The sequence below is a fragment of the Phyllostomus hastatus genome, unplaced genomic scaffold, assembly GCF_019186645.2.
Source record: "Phyllostomus hastatus isolate PE091 unplaced genomic scaffold, TTU_PhHast_1.1 phas_scaffold_12, whole genome shotgun sequence".
NCBI lineage: Eukaryota > Metazoa > Chordata > Mammalia > Chiroptera > Phyllostomidae > Phyllostomus > Phyllostomus hastatus.
Genome location: NW_025334007.1, coordinates 13,750,630 through 13,771,261, shown reverse-complemented (window position 1 = coordinate 13,771,261; position 20,632 = coordinate 13,750,630). Strand labels below are relative to the sequence as shown.

The following is a 20,632-nucleotide window of genomic DNA, read 5'->3' as shown; positions in this document are numbered from 1 at the left end:
TTTAGTATTCCACTTTTATAGTTCTATGATAAACAAAAAATTATAAGCAAAAAAAACGAATAAAACAAAACAGGGAGAAGCTTATAGAACTAAATATGGAACTCAGCTCTAATAGCTGAAAGTAGAAGGGAATTAAAATAATTTAAAAATCATAAATGGATCATAAAGTATAAAGAAACAGGCATTGTACAGACTATTTAAAACCTGGAATTGCTGACTATTCAGAATTGCTGACTACACAGATGGATCAAAGGTGGTGAACAGCCAGCAAGGATTATAGATGCATTTGCATTGTTTTAGCTTCTTCCCATGCTACTCCTTTCTGAGGAAAGCCTGACAGACATTGAACCAGGCTAATGCTGGAAGCAGATCCAATGATGGTAACCTGCTTATCACTAGATCCTTCCTACTGGGCTTGCAGTTTGTTTATTTTTATACTTATTTAAAAAGATTTTATTTATTTATTTTTAGAGAGAGAGGAAAGGAAGGAGAAAAACATCAATGTGTGGTTGTCTCTCATGCACCCCCTACTGGGGACTTGGCCTGCAACCCAGGCATGTGCCCTGACTGGGAATCAAACTGGTGACCCTTTGGTTCACAAGTTGGCACTCAATCCACTGAGCCACACCAGCCAGAGCAGGGTTTGCAGTTTGATCTGTATCCTAGACATCTGGTATATCTTACTAATTTTGGCATCCTAATGTCCCATTATGAAGCCAATCAATATGCTTGAGATGATGTGTTCACAAATAGTATTAGTGGATGCATTTAAACTTGCCCAATAGCCTTTTACCTGTGGAGAGTGGATTCAACATCATTGAATCCAGGCTTGCCATGCATTATAGAAAAGCAAGACCTTTGCATTGCCCACAGGGGCAGCTTGGTCAAATGTAGCTGTGGTCCTTGGATGGTATAGGCCTGCAGAGGAAGTCCCAGAGGAAGTCCCTTCAGGTCATTGTTGAGGCACATATATAGGGTGGTATGGGGATATCACACATTGCTGCCTATTATGTGCCTGACCACCTATAAAGATGACCAGAGAGCTAGATGGACTTCAAGGTCAGAGTGATTCCAGAATAAGCAGACTGGTATGTGTTGATACAGTGATGGATTTAGCATGCCAGCAGGTGAAATGGCCTGCTCATTAGGTTGGGAAGCATGCGCCCTTCCACCTGGACCTGAGCCCCTGTACTTTCTCATCAGATATCTTTGATGTTGGAACCACCTTTCCCAATGAAACACCCAATGATAGCAGAGACCACCAGGCTCAGGGGTGACTAGGGTTTCCTGGCATGTGTGCTATTGTGCTGTCCTCTTCCATTTTGCTCATAATCATAGCAAAGACTTTAAAGATGGCATTAAATGGGTCTAGCTGAAGTGGTAATTCTCTCAGCACAATTGCTTTCTGAGATGTTGATACACACCTATCTCCCCACAGAGCATCTTAACTGATCCTCCTTTCTTTCTGTTGATACTGCCAACTTCCTTTCCATGCATCAGGAACTGCTTGAAGACATTTAATTCACCTTCAATCATACCCTCCATCCACTGCAGGGACCTTGTCACCTCCCTGCTAATCCTTATTGTTCTTCCTCTGGCCTTCAGCCTTTCCCCTTCCCAACCATCCCCCTTTTCTCCTTGAGTGTATAGGTTTTGGTTTTTACCACTACCAATGACCAGAGAGCTGGATCATTCAAAGTTCAGCTCCCCAGACATGGAGGCAGGTGTGATTATTAAAGGAGGCACACAAAGCACTAAGCGTAAAGGGAAAACAACCAATAGATTTGATTACATTTAAATGAACTTAAAGCAAGCCTTAGAGTGAGGGAAAACATTTGCACCTCTTGCACCTAACAAAGGGCTTTTATTTAGAATAAAGAACCCCTGTAAATTAAGAAAGAAATAGAATCTCAGTAGAGAAATGAGCAAAATGCTTGAACATGAGCTGCAAAAAGAGGATATCTAAGTGATCAATAAGCATAATAAAATGTGCTCAACCTCATTACTAATCAGAGAAATGCAAATTCAGATCTCTACTATACATTGAATAGATTAGCAAAAAATGAAAACATCTGACATTACCAAGTATAACCTAAGGTGCAAAACAACTGGAACTCTCATACACTGTTAGTAGCAGTGTCGATTGGTACCCTCAATTTGGAAAAGAATTTGGTATTATCTGTTGAAGTTTAAGATACTTATACCTATGCCCCAGCAATACACACTGTACAATTCCATTTATATAGCTTTCAAAAACAGATAAAACAAGTCTTTAGTTTATGTATGCATACATAGGTGGCAAAACAATAAAACACTGCAAGGGAGTCATTACCATAAAGTTAGGGAAATGGTTGCCTCTAAAGAGGAGGAAAGAATTTGTAATAGGTCAGGAGTACACAGGTCTAGTGAAGGGTTGGAAGTGTTCTATTTCTTGACCAGGGTGGGTAGTTACAAGAGTGGTTGGTGTGAAATAATTTATTATGCTGCATGTTTGTGCTCTGTGTACTTTTCCATATGTGTGCTGCATTTCATTATAAGAAAGTTTAAAAATTGTTTCTCAAAGTGTTCTCAGAGAAGCACTAGTTATTGAGATTTTAATATATGTTACTCACAAAAAGGGTTCCATGGTCAAAAACATTTCAGCACTGGAACAAATGAAGATAAACAGGTCTTTAATATGCCAAGGTACGTTGTGAAATTCCAAGAGAGGTCAAGAGTATGCAATGATTTATGTGACCACAGAACGCTTTTCCTAAGGGATGTCTTAGAGAGCATATACTTAGAAAAATAGATGGAAAATAATCATAAAGTAAGTCCCAGTTTCCTGAGCCATTTGATCTGATCTAATCAAGGGCTTCAGGAGCTTTATGCAAAGCACAAAAAGCAAAGGTGCAAACAAATAAAATTTTAGGTAGTGCTGATCTGGAAGCCCTCACTAGTCTTAAAATCCTCATAATGTCAAGTGTCTACTCAATTAATCCCAAACACTGAATAGTGAAAGGTCAGCCTTTACCCATTCCCATACTCTTTAGCTATGTTTGTTCCAGTCTCCATAGTCACCATGTTGACAACTATGTGTCTGTGGATGGATGGACCACCCCAAATTTGCTCACTTTTTGTTTTATATCAATGCCAATTACAATTTTTATTTTTAAGTATATTTTATTGATTATGCTATTACAGTTATCCCAAATTTTCTCCCCTTTGTCCCCTCTCTTCTCTGCACCCCCCCCCACACTTTACATCACTTCCCTTGCTTCCCACAAGTGAATTGTGCCCTTTCAGGTGCTGATTCCTGGGTGGGTGGGTTTGTGCATATTCTAGGACCCATGGGCTTATCCAATGGACTCTCCTGTGAGGCTGGGAGTTTCTCCCACCTTTGAAACCCCCACAGAAATTTACAGCCAGAGGTTTTGAGTATTTAGTTTCCCATGCTGGAACCCTGGGTTTCACAGTCTGTTTTGCTCCCCAGTTGTCCCTCCCAGCTTATCCATGCACAAATGTGGGACTGCCCAGTCCTCCAACCCTGCCTTACCCATGCAGTCCTTTGCCTTACTGTACATCCTCTCTGCCTGGCTGTGCATCTCTGTCCCTCCTACCAGTCTGGATGAATGTTTCTTTAACTCTTTGGTTGTTTGGCAGTTCTGGTTGTTGTTTGTTTTTAAATTAGTCATTATCCCTCTTTTGGTTGTGCAAGGAAGCTAAGCTTTTCTACCTATGCCTCCATCTTGGCTGGAACTCCCACTCCCAATTACAATTATTTCTAAGCAGAATCATTCTGATAAGATCCAACATCTTCCCTAATGCTAGTACTACAACTCTGCTATCACTGGGACATCATGTCATTTAGCTTCACTGTATAACAAACTGCCCCAAAACCTAGTGGATTAAAATAACAACCACTATTCTGTGCTCTGGAAATTTGGACTGGGCTCAGATGGATGGTCCTTCTGCTGGTCTCAACTGAGTGTCAATCATGTGTCTGTGGGTAGGTACTAGGTCAGCTAGGATGTTGGCTGGCTGTTAGCTGAGGCAGGCATATCAGTTCTAGCCATGAATTTCTTTCATCATCCATCAGGTAGTCCTGCATGGACTTTTTCACATGGTGGCTATAACAAGAGTCCTAAGAAGAACAAGAGAATAGACCCAATGTGCAAGTGTTTTTCAAATCTTTGCTTGCATCACATTTGCTACTATCCTATTGGTCAACAAATCACATGGCAAAGTCTAAAGTCAGGGTAGAAGGAGGCTACCCAAGGGTATGATTACAGGGAGACTTGAACAAATGGGAGCCATTACTGCATCAATCTGCCTAAGGTGCTTCTGGCATCATAGCCATTTGTTTCCAAAACTACATATTTCTAAAACTGTGTTGACTTATGGTACCTCTGATACCAGTCAAATTTACTACTGAGTAGATTTTTTAAAAACAATCCCTTTCAATAGTCTTTTAAAAGAATGATCCAAATAGGAAAGGCTGATTAACATTTCAAATATATAATGAAATGTAAATAGTTTTCCCTAAGGAAAGTGTGCAAGTTGATTATTCAGGAGAAATTTAATTATAACCTAAAAAAAAACCAGAGGGATTTTAGCAGATAAGGGTTAAGTTTGGATTGAATTTTTACAGACATAGAAAAACTATCTCCCTTCCTTTAGTTTCACTTGTTTTTATTTAATAAAATCTGTTCATTTTTTTCAATATGATTGTATCTTATTTACAGTTTAACTGTTATAGACTTCAGATTATTATCTAAGACTGGACATATTAACCCTGTCTGTTGGAAGAGAAAGAGCCTGTCATGTGGGTAATTATGGCTGAGGGAGACAATAATGAAAAGGCAGAACAGGCCCAGACCTGCTTTTTGTTCCCTTCAGCCATTGATAGTCTATGGCTGTGACCATGCTGAGTTAGAAAGGGACTCACATCTCTAAGTCACAACAGTACTTGGAGGTAATTTCTCTTGGGAAATGATGAACCAAGGATCGCCAGGTGAGTCCATGTGGGATTATAAATTTTGATTCCATTTGACCACCTAGGGCCACCTTCATATACTGCTTTTACACTATTAAGACCACAAGAAAGTATTGTCACAAGAATTTGTCTCTCAGTTCTGTCATTCCATGGCAAATTCTCATATTCTTTTGCTTTGGATGGCATGGAAGTCTATAAATAATTTACAATTTGATGAGGTTATAGTTTCTAAACTTTTTACTGATAAATTGAGACAATAATAATGCTTATAGAGAGTAGCAGCTCTTACCAAGTTCTTGATAAGAATCATATTATTTAATCTTCACAACACCCTCTTATTTCTATTTGATGCAGTAAAAACCAGAGGCTTTAAGAGATTGACTTGCCCAAGGACCCACAACTTGTAAATGGTGGCACCAGGATTTGAATCCTGAACTAATTTGACTCTAAAGTTCTGCTCTTAACTACTGAGCCACACCACCTCCTTTTGAGAACTTGCTGGGTATGTCTGAGCATCATCATCATCAACAACATCATCTAAACTTTTATCGAGCACTCAGTTCACTGTGGGTAGCATGTGCAGAACTGTGTCATAAAAAATTACTCTTGTACAAATGAACATGGATAAACAAGCTTATAAATAGCTTTCTCTTGTTAGTAGTCTTGGTAGAGATGGAAAGCATAAATTATAAGAACCTTGTCAATTGACAAACCTGCTTTTGGTTAGAGGTTTAAAACCCTCCACCTCCCTCAACAAATTCTGATAAGACAGTCACTAACAAGCACCAAAATGGGAGAATTTGAGCCCTAGCACATCTTGTTTACCACATTCACCCCAATATTTTGTTGATGAAATCATATAAGATCAGGGAGCATCCTGGGTATTTCACAGCTGTAACTTTCAGATACCACATCTCCAAAAAATGTCCTTTCATATTTACATATGGTTTTAACTGTCTTCTGCCAGTAAAAAGCATAGATTCAGACTGTGTTGGATCAATCAGAGATCTGCCATTTTACTAGCTGTGTGACCTTGGACATGTTAATAAACCTCTCTGGGTCTCATTTTCCTCAACTGGAGAAAAGATATGATAATAGTATTTTTTTTGCAATTGAATTATTATTGAGATTAAGATAATATATGTAAAATATACAATGCCTGGCTCATAGTATGTGCTATTTGAACATTAGCTATTAAAATTATTATTCTGTTAAACAGCTTAAATTACATAGAGGTTTTCATTTTTTAAAGTATATTTTATTGATTATGCTATTACAGTCATCTCATTTTTTTCTCCCCTTTATTCCTCTCTGCCCTGCACCACCCCACCAGCATTCTCCCCGCCCCCGCCTTTAGTACATGTCCATGGGTTGTACATATAAGTTCTTTGGCTTCTCCATTTCCTATACAGTTCTTAACAACCCCATGGCCATTTTGTACCTACCATTTATGCTACTTATTCCCTTACCTTTTCCTCCATCCTCCCTCTCCCCCTCACCACTGATAACTCTCCATGTGATCTCCATTTCTGTGATTCTCTTCCTTCCTGTTCTAGTTGTTTGCTTACTTTTTGTTTTTGTATTTTAGGTTCAGTTGTTGAGAGTTGAGTTTGTTGTCAATTTACTGTTCATTGCTTTTGATCTTGTTCAATTTTTTAGATAAATCCCTTTAACATTTCATATAATAAGGGCTTGGTGATGAGGAACTCCTTTAACTTGACCTTATCTGGGAAGCACTTCATCTGCCCTTCCATTCTAAATGAAAGCTTTGCTGGATAGAGTCATCTTGGATGTAGGTCCTTGCCTTTCATGACTTGGAATACTTCTTTCCAGTCCCTTCTTACCTGCAAGATTTCTTTTGAGAAATCAGCTGACAGTCATATGGGCACTGCTTTGTAGGTAACTCTCTCCTTTCCTCTTGCTCCTTTTAAGATTCTATCCTTATCTTTAATCTTGGGTAACTTAATTATGATGTATCTTAGTGTGTACTTCCTTGAATCCAACTTCTTTGGGACTTGCTGAGCTTTCTGGACTTGCATGTCTAGTTACTTCACCAGACTGGGGACGTTTTCCTTCATTATTTTTTTAAAGTAAGTGTTCATTTTCTTGCTCTTCCTCTTCTCCTTCTGGCATCTCTATGATTTGGATGTTTAAATGTTTAAAGTTGTCCCAGAGGTTCCTAAGAGTCTCCTCAGTTTCTTCATTTATTGTTTCTTCATTCTGTTCTGATTGAATGTTTCTTTCTTCCTTCTGCTCCAAATCGTTGATTTGAGTCCTGGTTTCTGCTCCTTCACTGTTGGTTCCTTGTCTATTTTCCTTTATTTCACTGTGCATAGCCTACACTTCTTCCTTTATTTTGCAACTGAACTCAGCCATTTCTGTGATCAACCTGATTACCAGTGTTTTGAACTGTGGATCTGATAGGTTGGCCATCTCATCACTTAGTTCTTTTCCTTTAGTTTTAACCTGTTATTTCATTTGGACCATATTTCTTTGACTCAGTGTTCTGGGTGTGTTGTAAGGGGCAGGCCCTTAGATATTCACCAGGGCAGGGCTACCCAGGTCACTGCGTTGTGGCACTGTATATGGAGGAGGGGTCAGAGAGGGAACAATGCCACCTCTCAGCTCTTACCATGTTTTAAGTCACTTTCCCTGCTACCCACAAGTAGATTTTGTCCTTTCAGATGCTGATTCCTGGGTGGGTGGGTTTGTGTATGCTCTAGAACCCCGTGGCTCCCTCCAACAGATTCTCCTGTGAGACTGGGAGTTTTTTCCACCACTGCAACCCCCACAGAATTTTACAGCCAAAGGTTTTGAGTCTTTAGTTTTCCATGCTGGAACCCTGGGTTGTGCGGTCTGTCTTGCTCCCCAGTTGTCTCTCCCACCTTATCTGCACATGAATGTGGGACTGCCAGGTGGGCCAGCTGCCACCTTGCCCACCTGGTATGCCAGCCACCACTTTGCTGTGCTTCCTTGACATCCCAGCTTTCCATCTTGCCCCTCCTATCAGTCTAGATGAATATTTCTTTAACTGCTTGGTAGTCGGGCTTCCACACAGTTCAATCTTCTGGCAGTTCTGGTTGTTGTTTGTTTTTAAATTGGTTGTTATCCTTCTTTTGGTTGTGCAAGGAAGTGAAGCGTATCTACCTACACTTCCATCTTGGCCAGAAGCCCTCAGTTTTTAATTTAAAAACTTTTACATGCAGCAATATTTTCACCAATATGTCCCCTAGAGCAAGGGACATAAAGGAAAGCATAAACAAATGGGACTTCATCAAAATAAAAAGCTTCTTCACAGCTAAAGAAACCATCAACAAAATGAAAAGGGAACCAACTATATGGGAAAATGTATTTGCCAAACATACGTTAGACAAGAGTTTGATCTGAAAAATATATAAAGAACTCACACAACTGCACTCCAGGAAGACAAACAGTCCAATTAAAAAATGTGCAAAGGACGTGAACAGACACTTCTCCAAGGAGGACATACAGAGGTCTCAGAGACATATGAAAGGATGCACCCCAATGTTCATAGTAGCACAATTCACAATAGCCAAATGCTGGAAGCAACCTAAGTGCCCATCAGTATATGAGAGGATCAAAAAATTGTGGTACATTTGCACATGGGATACTATGCAACAGAAAGAAAAAAAGGAACTCCTACCTTTCACAACAGTGTGGATGGACCTGGAGAACATTATGCTAAGTGAAATAAGCCAGGTGGTGAAAGACAAATACTGTATGATCTCACCTATAAGTGGAACCTGATAAACAAAACAAACAAGGAAGCAAAATATGACCAGAGACGTGGAAATAAAGAACAAACTGACAGTAAGTAGAAGGGAAGGGGAAGGGAGATAATGGGGGAAAGAAGGGAAAGGGTCATCAAGGCACATATATAAAGGACCCATGGACAAAGCCAAAGGGGGAAGGATGGAGGGTGGGAGGTAGGGATGGGTGGGGTGGGGGAGAGTGGTGGCAGGAAAACAGTGACAACTGTACTTGAACATCAACAAAAAAAGAATTCTCAAAACAACAGTAAAAGAAATTGATTCAGTTAGAAAAGAATGAAAGACATGAGGAGACATTCCACAAAAGAGGATATACTGATGGCAGAAAAGTACATGAAAATATGTTTGACACTTTTAGTAATCAGGAAAATACAAATTAAAACCATGATGAAGCACCATTATATAGTCATCAGAATGAAGAGAATAAAACAAAATTGACAACATCAAATGCTGGTAAGGATGTGAAAAAAACAAATCACTCTAGTTGCTGTGAAGAAAAATGGTACAGCCAATCTAGAAAACACTTTGTTAGTTTCTTATAAAAATAAATATTCTACTACCATATAACCTATCAATTTCAGTTTTGGGGACTTATCAGAGTAATGAAAAATTACTTCACAGAAAAACTTGTATACAAATATTTATAGTGGCTTTATTCATAGTAGTCAAAAACTGGTAAAAATTAATATATCCTTCAACAAGTGAATAGTTAAACTGTGGTACACCTATAACATGAAATACTATTCAGCAATAAAAAGGAATAAACTTTTGATTTCATGCATTAACTTGATGAATCTTCAGACATTATTCAGAGAGGGGAAAAAGCCATCCCAAGTGTCACAGACTCTATGATTCAATTTATATAACATTGTTGGAATGACAAAATTTTAGAAAAAGAGCAGATTAGTGATTACCAGGATTCAATGCCAACAAAAGTGAGGCAGGAGCCAGGAGGAGCTTGAAGTAATTATAAAAGGGAAATGCAAGGAATTCTTATGGTGGTAGAATTGTTCAGTATGTTGACTCTGGTTGTGGTTTCATAAGTCAACAAATGTCATAAAATTACATTGAACTGAGTATATTAATACAAATATACACAAATAAATAAAACTGGGAAATCTGAATAAAGTTGGTGGATTGTAAAAAAGTAAAGATAAAAACTTTTTAAAGAAATAAACATTTTTTAAATAAAAGAGCAATTTTTTCCCAAAAGAACCTATGCACCCAAATGTTCACAGCAGCACAATTTGCAATAGCCAAGTGCTGGAAGCAACCTAAGTGCCCATCCATAAATGAGTGGGTTAAAAAACTATGGTACATTTACACAGTGCAATACTACACAGCAGAGAGAAAGAAGGAGCTCCTACCCTTTGCAACAGCATGGATGGAATTGGAGAGCATTATGCTAAGTGAAATAAGCTAGGCAGTGAGGGACAACTACCATATAATTTCACCTTTAACTGGAACATAATCAACAGAAGAAAAAAGAAAACAAAATATAACCAGAGACATTGAAATTAATAATAATCTAACAATAGCCAGAGGGGAGGGGGGCAGGGACAATGGGGAGAAGCATTTTCAGGAGCTACTATAAAGGACACATGGACAAAACCAAGGGGGAGGGTGGAAGCAAGGGAGGGAGGTGAGTTTGGCTGGAGTGGAGGGGAGTGGTGAGGGAAAAATGCAGACAACTGTAATTGAACAATAAAATAGTTTTTTTAAAAAAGCATTTTTTTCCCGATTTTAAAAGTAATGCATGTTCTTTGTAAAAGTTTAGAAAATGCAGGGTTATGAAAAATTGCTTTTGGACTTTTTTCTTTGCTCATTTATGGATTTATTTTTTTATTGTTGTTCAAACACAATTGTCTCCATTTCTCCCCATCATTCCCCCCACCCCACCCATCCCCACCACCCACCCTCCATCCTACCCCCGTTTGGCTTTGTCCATGTGTTCTTTATACATGTTCCTTGATGACCCTTACCCTTTCCCCCTCCCCTTTTATCCCCTCTCCCCTCCACTCTGGTTGCTTAAGAACATAGTCTTAAAACAATACTCAATTATTACTTTATAATTCTGTGGGTTGGTAGGTTGGCCTTAGTGTATCTCTGCACTCTTCTGGAGGGTTGGCTGGGGCTGGATGATTGAGTATGGCCTCACTCGCAGCTAGCAAATTAGCAGCCTGTTGGCCAAGGCACCTCAGTTTTCCTCTACATGGTCTCTCCAGCAGGCCATTAACCTACTGGAAAATAGGCTATTCACCTATTCACATGGTGGTCTCAAGGTTCCAGATTAACCCACCATTGGGTTAATCCACATGTTCATTGCCTCACATAGTTACCTTTGCTTTTCATCTGAGAAGCAAAGCACAAAGCCCAAGTATTTTTCAGGCCTCTGTCAGTACCACATCTGCTAATGTCTGATTAGCCAAACAAGTTACAGGGTTAAGTACAGATTCAAGGAATCAATAGACAGATTTCAACTTTTGATCTAAGGGGAGCCAAAGTCACATTCCAAAGGTACAGCCACACAGAGATAGGAATAGTTTGTGGCTATTTTTGCCATTTTCCACAGATAAATACTGTTAAATTATATATAGATATATAAATATGCACATATGTACATATATGATGTATATATATTTATATATACAAAGACTTTAAAACATACATACCCAAACAAAAGAAACCATACTGACTATGATATTTGAAATTTTTTCCCCATTAATTACATACTGGGGGCATTTAATGTCTTTATTTTAAGATGTGCATAATATTATATTGTATGGATATACCATAACAAATGTAACCAAAGTCTCTTGTAGGACTTTTAGGTTGTTTCCAATTTTGTACTAACCTTCTGAATAAGTAGACTTTTATGCATTTTTCTCATTAGTTCCTTTGTGTACATAGTTTAAGCTCTGACACATTTTAAGACTACTCAACAGATATCTTGTATCCAGAGATTACATTCAAAATACTCAACAGCACATTAGATAATGACCTTAGCAGAGCAAAGTCCTGAGGGTAACCCATTTGTGTCTGGATTCAGAGGTTCAGGTCCCAGGAGGGAAGGCCAAGGGACCGGAGTAGTGGGTGGTACTCAAAGATACTCATGGTGGGACAACTGTTATTTACCTTTACAACCATACTAAATAGCAGCCATAGAGAATGTGTGAGAACATGTTTCCCATCACCCTCTCCAACTGCAGATGTCATATCCCATAACTCAGGTTCTTACTCTATTTGCTTCTGCAATATTAACTCATAAAAGCTTTTTACATATGGATATTAACTTTAGGTATTTTACATTTTTCCTAGTTGGTCTTTCTACTTTTAACTTTCCTTATAGTGTTGCTTGCTGGACAGGAGTTTAAAAATCTTACAGATTCATTTTTCTATATGAATGTTTTCAGCTTGATTGAGGTTTAATTGACAAAATTCTCATATATTTAAAATGTGCATCTATATCTATATCTATATCTATATCTATCTATCTATCTATATATATATATATATATATATATATATCTCAAACCATCATATATATATAAATGATTCCCACCATTGGGTTAATCCACATGTTCATTGCCTCACATAGTTACCTTTGCTTTTCATCTGAGAACACAATTTCTACTCTCAGAAAATTTGAAATATACAATACAGTATTGTCAACTATAGTCACCATGTAATATGTTAGATTGCCATCACTTATTCATCTTACATCTGATAGTTGTATGTAGTTTAAAATATTTACTATGGTCAAATTTTGCAAGCTTTTTTCTTAATCGATTTTGCCTCTAATATCATTCTCAAATGTTCCCTATGTAAAGGATATAAAAGTATTCATCTATATTTTCTTCTATATAGAACTTCAGAATTGCCTGTATTAAAAAATATATATGCTTAGGCCCCAACTCAGAATTATTGAATCAGAATTTCTATAATGAGGACTAGATGTTTATGCTTTTAAAAAGATAAACAAGCTTACCGTCCAGGAGGACTGGTAAATACACACATTCATCTCTTTTTACTTTCCAAAGTATGTGAAATTGAGAGAAGAAATACTAAATTAAGAATATATCTACAAAATCAACTTCAGATGGTTAAAAGTTAGTTGTGAAATCCAAAATTTAACTTTTAAAAGAACACATAGGAGAATATTTTTATTAGAGTTCTCTAGAGAAACAGAACCAATATTTATATATCCATCTTTCTCTCCTTCTCTCTCTCTCTCTCTCTCTCTCTCTCTCTCTCTCTCTCTCTCCATATATATATGGAGAGAAGTTTTAAGGAATTAACTGACATGACTGTAGGGGTGGGACTGGAAAGTCTAAAATCTTTAGGGAAAACCATTAAGCTAGGAATTCGGCAAGGGTTGATACTGCTGTATTGAGTCTGAAAGCAGTCTGGAGACCAAGTTCCTTCTTCCTTGAGGAACTTCAGTCTTTTCTCTTAAGGCCTTAACTGATTGGATGAAGCCCACACACACTATAGGTGATAATCTGCTTTATCAAACTGTACTTATGTAAATGTTAATCACATCTATAAAATACCTCCACAGCAACATCTGGACTGGCGTTATACCAAACAACCAGGCACCATAGCCTAGCCAAACTGACACAGAAAATTAGCCATCACAATATCTTTATGACCCTGGGGCAGTGAAGGACTTTTAACAAGACACGCACATGCAGAAAATGCACACTCACAAACTTGATAAATGGTTTGAAAAACAGGGAAATGTGTTTTCTTACCCTGTGCAGTTCTTCTCCCTCATTTGAGATGCCCCTGAGTAGACCAGAATCCAAATTAAACAATATGTTTCATGGAATCGTCACAACTTGCTCCCTTTCCAGAGAGCTATTTTCTTTTTACACTTCTGTGATTCCTGATAAACACCAAGAAGCACAGTGCAAGAACATAAAAGAGAGAAGTGTGTTTTAGTTTAGGGTCCACAAACCTAGATATTAGCTGTAGTACCACATTATCCCATGCCAAAATACCAAACAATGATGAATTTTTGGTGCCCTAATTTAAAACAGGCTTGATTTATTTTTAAAAATGCAACCTCAAAACACGACTCACCAGACGTGATATGGAATGTATTATATGTCTGACCAATAAACAAAATGCTACTTGGTACAGTGGACTTAAAATTATCTTGCTATTAATAGAGCTCCTGGATGGCTGTGATTTGTTGGATTTGATACATTACAGTTTTGGCAGCTGCTGAGGACTCAAAATAAAAAGTTCCATACGTTATTACTTATAAAGAAACTAGGTCATGAACTAGCCCTTTGGTGAATTTTTTAAAAAGATATTGAAGAGCCCAATTCCATCTTTAATAGGCTCCTGTCACCAATTATGTTTGACAAAGCATCAATGTGATTAGCAGACTCCTTTGGAAGTGTGTAAAATTGAGAGCAATGAGGGGTACCCTGATACTTTCATCTCTTCATCTAGAACAAATGCCTCAAATATTGTACACCTGCAAAAATATTTGCTGAATCTAAAAGTGTCCTTCTCTTTCGTTTTACATTTTGAGGGCCTGACACTGAACTACTGATTCAAACGTTTGGATTGAGAACCTTTACAAATATATCTGTCCAACAGATAACAACTTTTTCAAGAGTTTAAGGTAACACTGATCTGTTCAGCTAGGCTCAAAATATTTTTAAATGTTTCATTGGAGGAAAATATTTCTGCCCTCCATCCCCTTTATATACAACCTTTTATTATTCATTTTTATTTTCTATTGTATTTTTCCATTACCTTTTATCTTCCTTATACCCTCTTGCACCTCCACCCACCCTAGTCCCTGCTCGCAATCATGACACTGTTGCCCTTGTCCATGAGTCCCTTTAAAAACAAGCTTTTCTTTTTTTAAGAGATTACAAAAAGGAAACCTTTAGCGGATTTTAAGGTTTAAGGGAAGCACTCCAAATAGTGGTGATATATCAAGCAAAGTCCCCAAGAGGGTAACTTTGGCTCAGTCCTGCTCTGGGACGGTGTAGATCCTCATCAGGGGGCAAGTGACTTGGAGTATTTTTAAACTTTCCTCCTCATAATAGTGAGTCAGGACTCACTGCAGCATAGATCCCCAGGTACTTCTGGATCTCCTTTCATGGATAATGTGAGTTGTATCAGCCCGAGGACTGTCCTCTAACAAACAGATGCAGGTGCCAGTTGGGGATGGGGGAGAGTGACAGGTGTACATGAAGATAGTGAAGGGCTCTGAGGGGATATATGCAGACACCTGACAGTATCTGCCTCACTATTAAACAAGGAATAATTTGTCATGGTCTCTCCACAATTGAAAGCAAGTTTAGGTACAAAGAGAAGGAGGCACTATGTAGGTGATGCAAGGTTTGAAGCAGTGACCTTATTTTCTTTGGTGTCTTGGCCCCCAGTCTGAGTCAATAGAAAGGAGGTTAAAGAGAAGTTTGCTTTGGAGATGGACAATTGTGACACTCCCCTCTGAGGGTAATCCAAGCAACAGATTCCAAAGTCTGTGAGGTGGTGGACAGTGAGCAGGTCTGGAATGCAAGAACAGAATAATGATCCTAAAGGTGATACTTGGGTCAAAGACAAAAAAATGAGCTCAAGTTAGGGCTTCACTGGGGAGAGAAAAGAGAAAGGGATTGGGGGGCTGGAACTGGAATAACCATTATTATATTATATTATATTATATTATATTATATTATACATTATATAATGTACTATAAATTACATTATATATAACACAATTATGTTTATATATAACATATACAATACATAAACATAATGCTTATATGTTTACATACATTTATACTGTAACCATTTATATTACAATATAAAGCTATATTGTACAATGTTTAATAATGTAATATGTAAATTATTTAAATAACTGTAATACATTTTTTAATGCATTCCCCACATTTCAAGTACTCAGTAGACACACGTGACTAGTGGCTTCCATATTAGACTGTGTAGCTCTAGGAAATTACATCAACACAGAAAGTTCTTTTGGACAGTGCTGACCTAGAGGGTCCTAAATGGATAAAGGGTTGAAATGTATTAGGCTTCGCTTCCATGTCAAACTCTTGTTTTCTTCTTCCTGATATTCAGCGTATAACAAATCAAATTTTGCCACTGGGATTTACTTGAAAACATTTGAAGTAGCCAATTAAAGGGCAATAGTATAGAGATACTTTTTACTTTCTGTCTTCAGTTACCTTTGTTAAATGGCTTTGACTCCTTGGGTATAATCTGAGTCCTTAGCAGTTGAATGTTCACTCAGACTGAGTACACACTGAGCTTCTGATAAGCTATTAGAACAACCAAATAATCACGTTCACTTTCTTTTTTGATTGCTGGCTTCCTTTACCTTACTGTTTGTGTACATTTTAATCTTTACAAAGAAAAGGAAAAATGTGATCACAAGAGGGAGGCAGCAAAAAAGGCACACAGGAACAGAGAAAATGGCAGAATCTAACTTTCTCAATCTTTTATACTTCCATTGCCACATGGCCAGAGCAGGAAAATTCTGCTTAGCTGCTGGGACAAATTCTCACTGCATCAAGTGACCAAGTAGAATATGGGCACAGTATTTCCAACAGTCTGGAAGCTGCTGCTAGTTTTGTTAACATCCAGGAGCGTTTTTACAGTGAAGACTGCCTCCCAGGACACCTGTAAAAATTCTTAAGTTTGAGGAAATCCTGCATTACAATTGATCACCTTTTTCCTAAAGTTGAATTACAGATTGCCTTAATTTGTGTACTCCCAGAAGAAGACCCTGACACAAGGATTCAAGTGGAAGCACACTTTGTTTATGGGGTAATTCCAGGAAACACTGGTAGTGGGTTTTGGAAAACAGACAGGGAGAGGAAGGAATCAATTAGGATACACTAACAAGGGAGTTTCTCAGTGGAATATCTATGATCCACTGCTTCACAATTATCCCACTGAAGGGTGGGAGAGCTGGGCATTTATTCATCATTTCTCATCAGTCATTAGTCGAGGGATATTGGGGGAGAGGAGTATAGGAGCACCTTGGCCTAGTGTGTCCATGAGCAGAGAAAGTCCTCAAAGAAATACAGATTCAGGCATTCAGACTGGCATACACGGAAATTGAAGGACATGAATGAGGCATTTACAGAGTCTGCTACACAGACTTATTTTTATGTTTAAGCAGACAAAATAGACTTAAGACTCTTAGGGAACAGCCCATCCTTGTCTTAGTAGGGCTGATTCACTGGCACAGAGGACATAATGAATCACTGCCAAATGGAAAAACAAAAGATTCTTTAATGGATAACTTGACCTTTGGTCAGATCATCTTAAATAGTTGAGAGTAATGATAGAGCCTTTGGTATTAAATGCCTCTAAATTAAAAGGGTAGGGAGACAGTATTCTGCACCAAAGAAGACATGGAAAAACTTATTTTAACCACTTGGGTGGCTAGTGCATTCTGGGATTTCTGAGAGAGGCTTACCAAATGCTGAGACTGACGAAGCCCAGCTGGGGCATCTGCGTGCCAGGAATATATGGTTGCATATGTGCCACTATTTATCTGTTTGCAAAACATGCCATATGTTGACAGCCTGGGCATATGTTGAGCTATATGGTAGATCAGTCAGGGAGAAATAAGAGCCAGAATATAATAAACAGAGGGATAAGGAAAAATATAAAAGTGAAAAAAAAAACCCCTTGTCACTTTGGCTAGATGATGAATTCCTTGAGCATAAAGGGTATATCTTCATCATCTTTAATCCCTAGTGCATACAGTTTTTCTGGGCACATAGTAGATGCTTGGTTAGTGCATCCTGAAGATGGAAAGACTTAGAACATGCAAGGTGCTTAGAACCATGTCTCCTACATAAATGATGCATGGTAAATGTAGTCTGAATAAATGCATGAGAGGCTATTAAGAGTTAGAGAGACTGTTGGAGTTTCATTATATCACTGTTTTGCAAATAAAACTAACTCCTGGAGGAACATGAAAATGATGGAAGCCTTAGGGCCTGGGTGTTGGAGCTGGTGCTTATGTCTCAAGGTGTCACCCACCGCCTTCTTTACTGTACTTCTTTTATTGCTGCTGTCTGGACCCTATGAGTCCATTCTGCAGCTGCCCCTGTTGCCCTTGGGTTTCTCATTGTATTCTAAGACTCTATACAACTGTTAAGTTATGGTCTGATGACATACAAAATGAAACACTCCTAGAAGGAAACAGAGGAAAAAATTAATGACATTAGTTTGGACAATGATTTGGTTATCAAAACATAGTCAATGAAAGCAAAAATAGATAAATTGGACTACATAAAACTAAAAAACTTTTGTTCATCAAAGGAAACAATCAACAGAGTAAAAAGGCAACCTATAGAATGGGAGAAAATGTTGCAATTATATCTTTGATAAGGGGTTGATATATTGAATGTATAAAGAACTCCTATAACTCAAAAACAAAAAAACAAATACTCCAATTAAAACACAGACAAAGGAGTTGAATGGACATTTCTTTAAAGAGGACATGGAGATGACCAATAAACATATAAAAAGATGCTGAACACTAGTAATCATTAGAGAAATGCAAATCTGAACCACAATGAGGTATCACCTCACACCCATTAAGATAGCTGTTATCAAAAAAAATGCAAGTGTTGGTGAGGATGTGGAGAAGTTGGAACCCTTGTGTACTGTTATTGGGATTGTAAAATGCTGCAACCACTATGAACACCAATATGATGATTCCTTAAAAAATTAAAAATAAAACTACCATATGTCCATATGTCAGAAATTGCACTTCTGGATATATCTCCAAAAGAATTAAAAGCAGGGTCTCAAAGAAATATTTGCATACTCATGTTCATAGCAGTACTATTTATAATAATCAAGAAGTGGAAGCAATGCAATGTTCTCCAGTGGATGAATGGATAAGAAAAATGTAGTATACACATATAATGGAATATTATGCACATTCTACAATATGGGGTGAACCTTGAGTACATCATGCTAAATACAATAAGCCAATCACACAAAAGGACAAATACTATGTGATTCCACTTATTTGAGGTATCTAAAGTAGTCAAATTTATGGATATGGAAAGTAGAACGTTGGTTACCAGGGATTTGGGGAAGCAGGGCAAAAGGAAGTTGTTGCTTAATGTGTACAGGGTTTTGTGAAAAAGTTCTGCAACATGAAAAAGTTCTGGAGACTTGTTTCACAACCATGAAAATATACTGAACACTTTCCATGCAAACCTATTTCTACTTTTCAAGCTGGATAGCTAGGTATTAGCCTCTGCCAATAGGGGGTACTAGAATAGAGTAGAAGGCTATAGAGGAAGGAAGGACATTCTCCTTTGTTTTCTTCCTGTTCCTGTGAGGAGCACAGCAGAAGTGCAGTTTCTTGGTTATAGCACTTCCTTCCTATAGCAGTTAAATCCAGTTTGCAGCTTTCTAACACTCCAGTTCAACTTCATTGCCATCCCTACCCTTTTCCCCACCCCCACTCCCCACAAAAGGCAACAGCACCAGTGGCTGAGGCCACATCTTCAGAGGTCTGGGTCTCAACCCCCATAGACCTGGGAGCCCCTATGTTTTGATAATTCTAACCTCTTTCCTTTGTTCCCCAGCCCCAGGAGTGGTAGCTGCCTCTAGCAGGTGCTAACTCTGTGATAACTTTAGTGTTCTCTCTTTGCCTTTTCAGTTACCTAATTAATGACTTTATACTTAGTTAACAATTCTTTATATTAAATCATCTGTTAAAATAACTAGAGTCATTTCTGTCTCTTGACAACACCTTGACTGATAGACATCCCATTCAGCTTTTTTATCTGTCTTCTGTGGGAGTGTTCATCTAAATTACTATGTTCCCCTTACCAAAATTGGAAGCCCTCAAATGCTATTATTATGTTACATGAAAAAGTCTCCGTTGATCTTTGCATCATCACTAAGGCCAAACCATGTAGCCTTTGCTTTTGCTCCAAGACAAATGTTGAGGAGGTCCTTCTGTAAAATGTTCTTATCCTGTTTCTTGGGAGAGGGAGACTTTGAGCTCTGTTAGGAGAGATGTGCAACCCTGATTCCACAGAACATGACCCCCCTTCAAAATGGGTAGAAGGAAGGGTGCCCTAGCCTGAGTTTAAGGATTCTGAAGAACAGTTGACATGGTCACTAAACTCCAGGCATTGTTAGCATGAGTGTGGCCCTGCCACTTCATTACTAGATTTTGCCTCAGGCTGCAGATGGCTTACTATCCACCTTGGCTTCTTAGGATCCCAGTAATATAGATGGAAATGGTCTTGGCAATCATGTGGTCCAATGCCCCCATTTCTAAATGAAGAAACTGGGTCCATAGGTCTCATGGCCCTATAAATAGAAATTTAGGAGTAGGAAAACAGACTTGTGACTCCATTCTACTTCTTCCATTCTTGGCTTCAGTTTCGTTTTTTAAAAAAAGATTATTTATTTATTTATTCATTTATTTATTTATAGACAGAGGAGAAGGGAGGGAGAAAGACAGGGAGAGAAACATCAATGTGTGGTTGCCTTTTATGTGCCCCCTATTGGGGACCTGGCCTGCAACCCAGGCATGTTCCCTGACTGGGAATTGAACCAGTGACCCTTTGCTTCACAAGCCAGTGCTCAATCTACTGGGCCACACCAGCCAAGGCTTGGCTTCAGTTTCTTTTTTCTTCTTTTTTTTCTCTAATTTTATTTTAATCGTTGTTCAGGTACAGTTTTCTGTCCTTTACTCCCATCCCAGCCCACCCACCCCTCCCTCCCCAGGCTTCAGTTTCTTATGTGCCCACTTGTCCACCCACCAGCAGCCAATGTTCTTCTTTGTCTCCTGTCCATCCTTCAAGTTCCTGTCCATTCTTCTCAT

At 38.4% G+C, this 20,632-nt stretch overlaps 1 pseudogene; it reads right to left on the bottom strand.

Annotated features, from left to right (window-relative positions):
• Positions 1 to 296: 296 nt before the first annotated feature.
• On the bottom strand, positions 297 to 1,545 carry LOC123829960 (annotated as a pseudogene).
• Between the last annotated feature and the right edge of the window lie 19,087 nt (positions 1,546 to 20,632).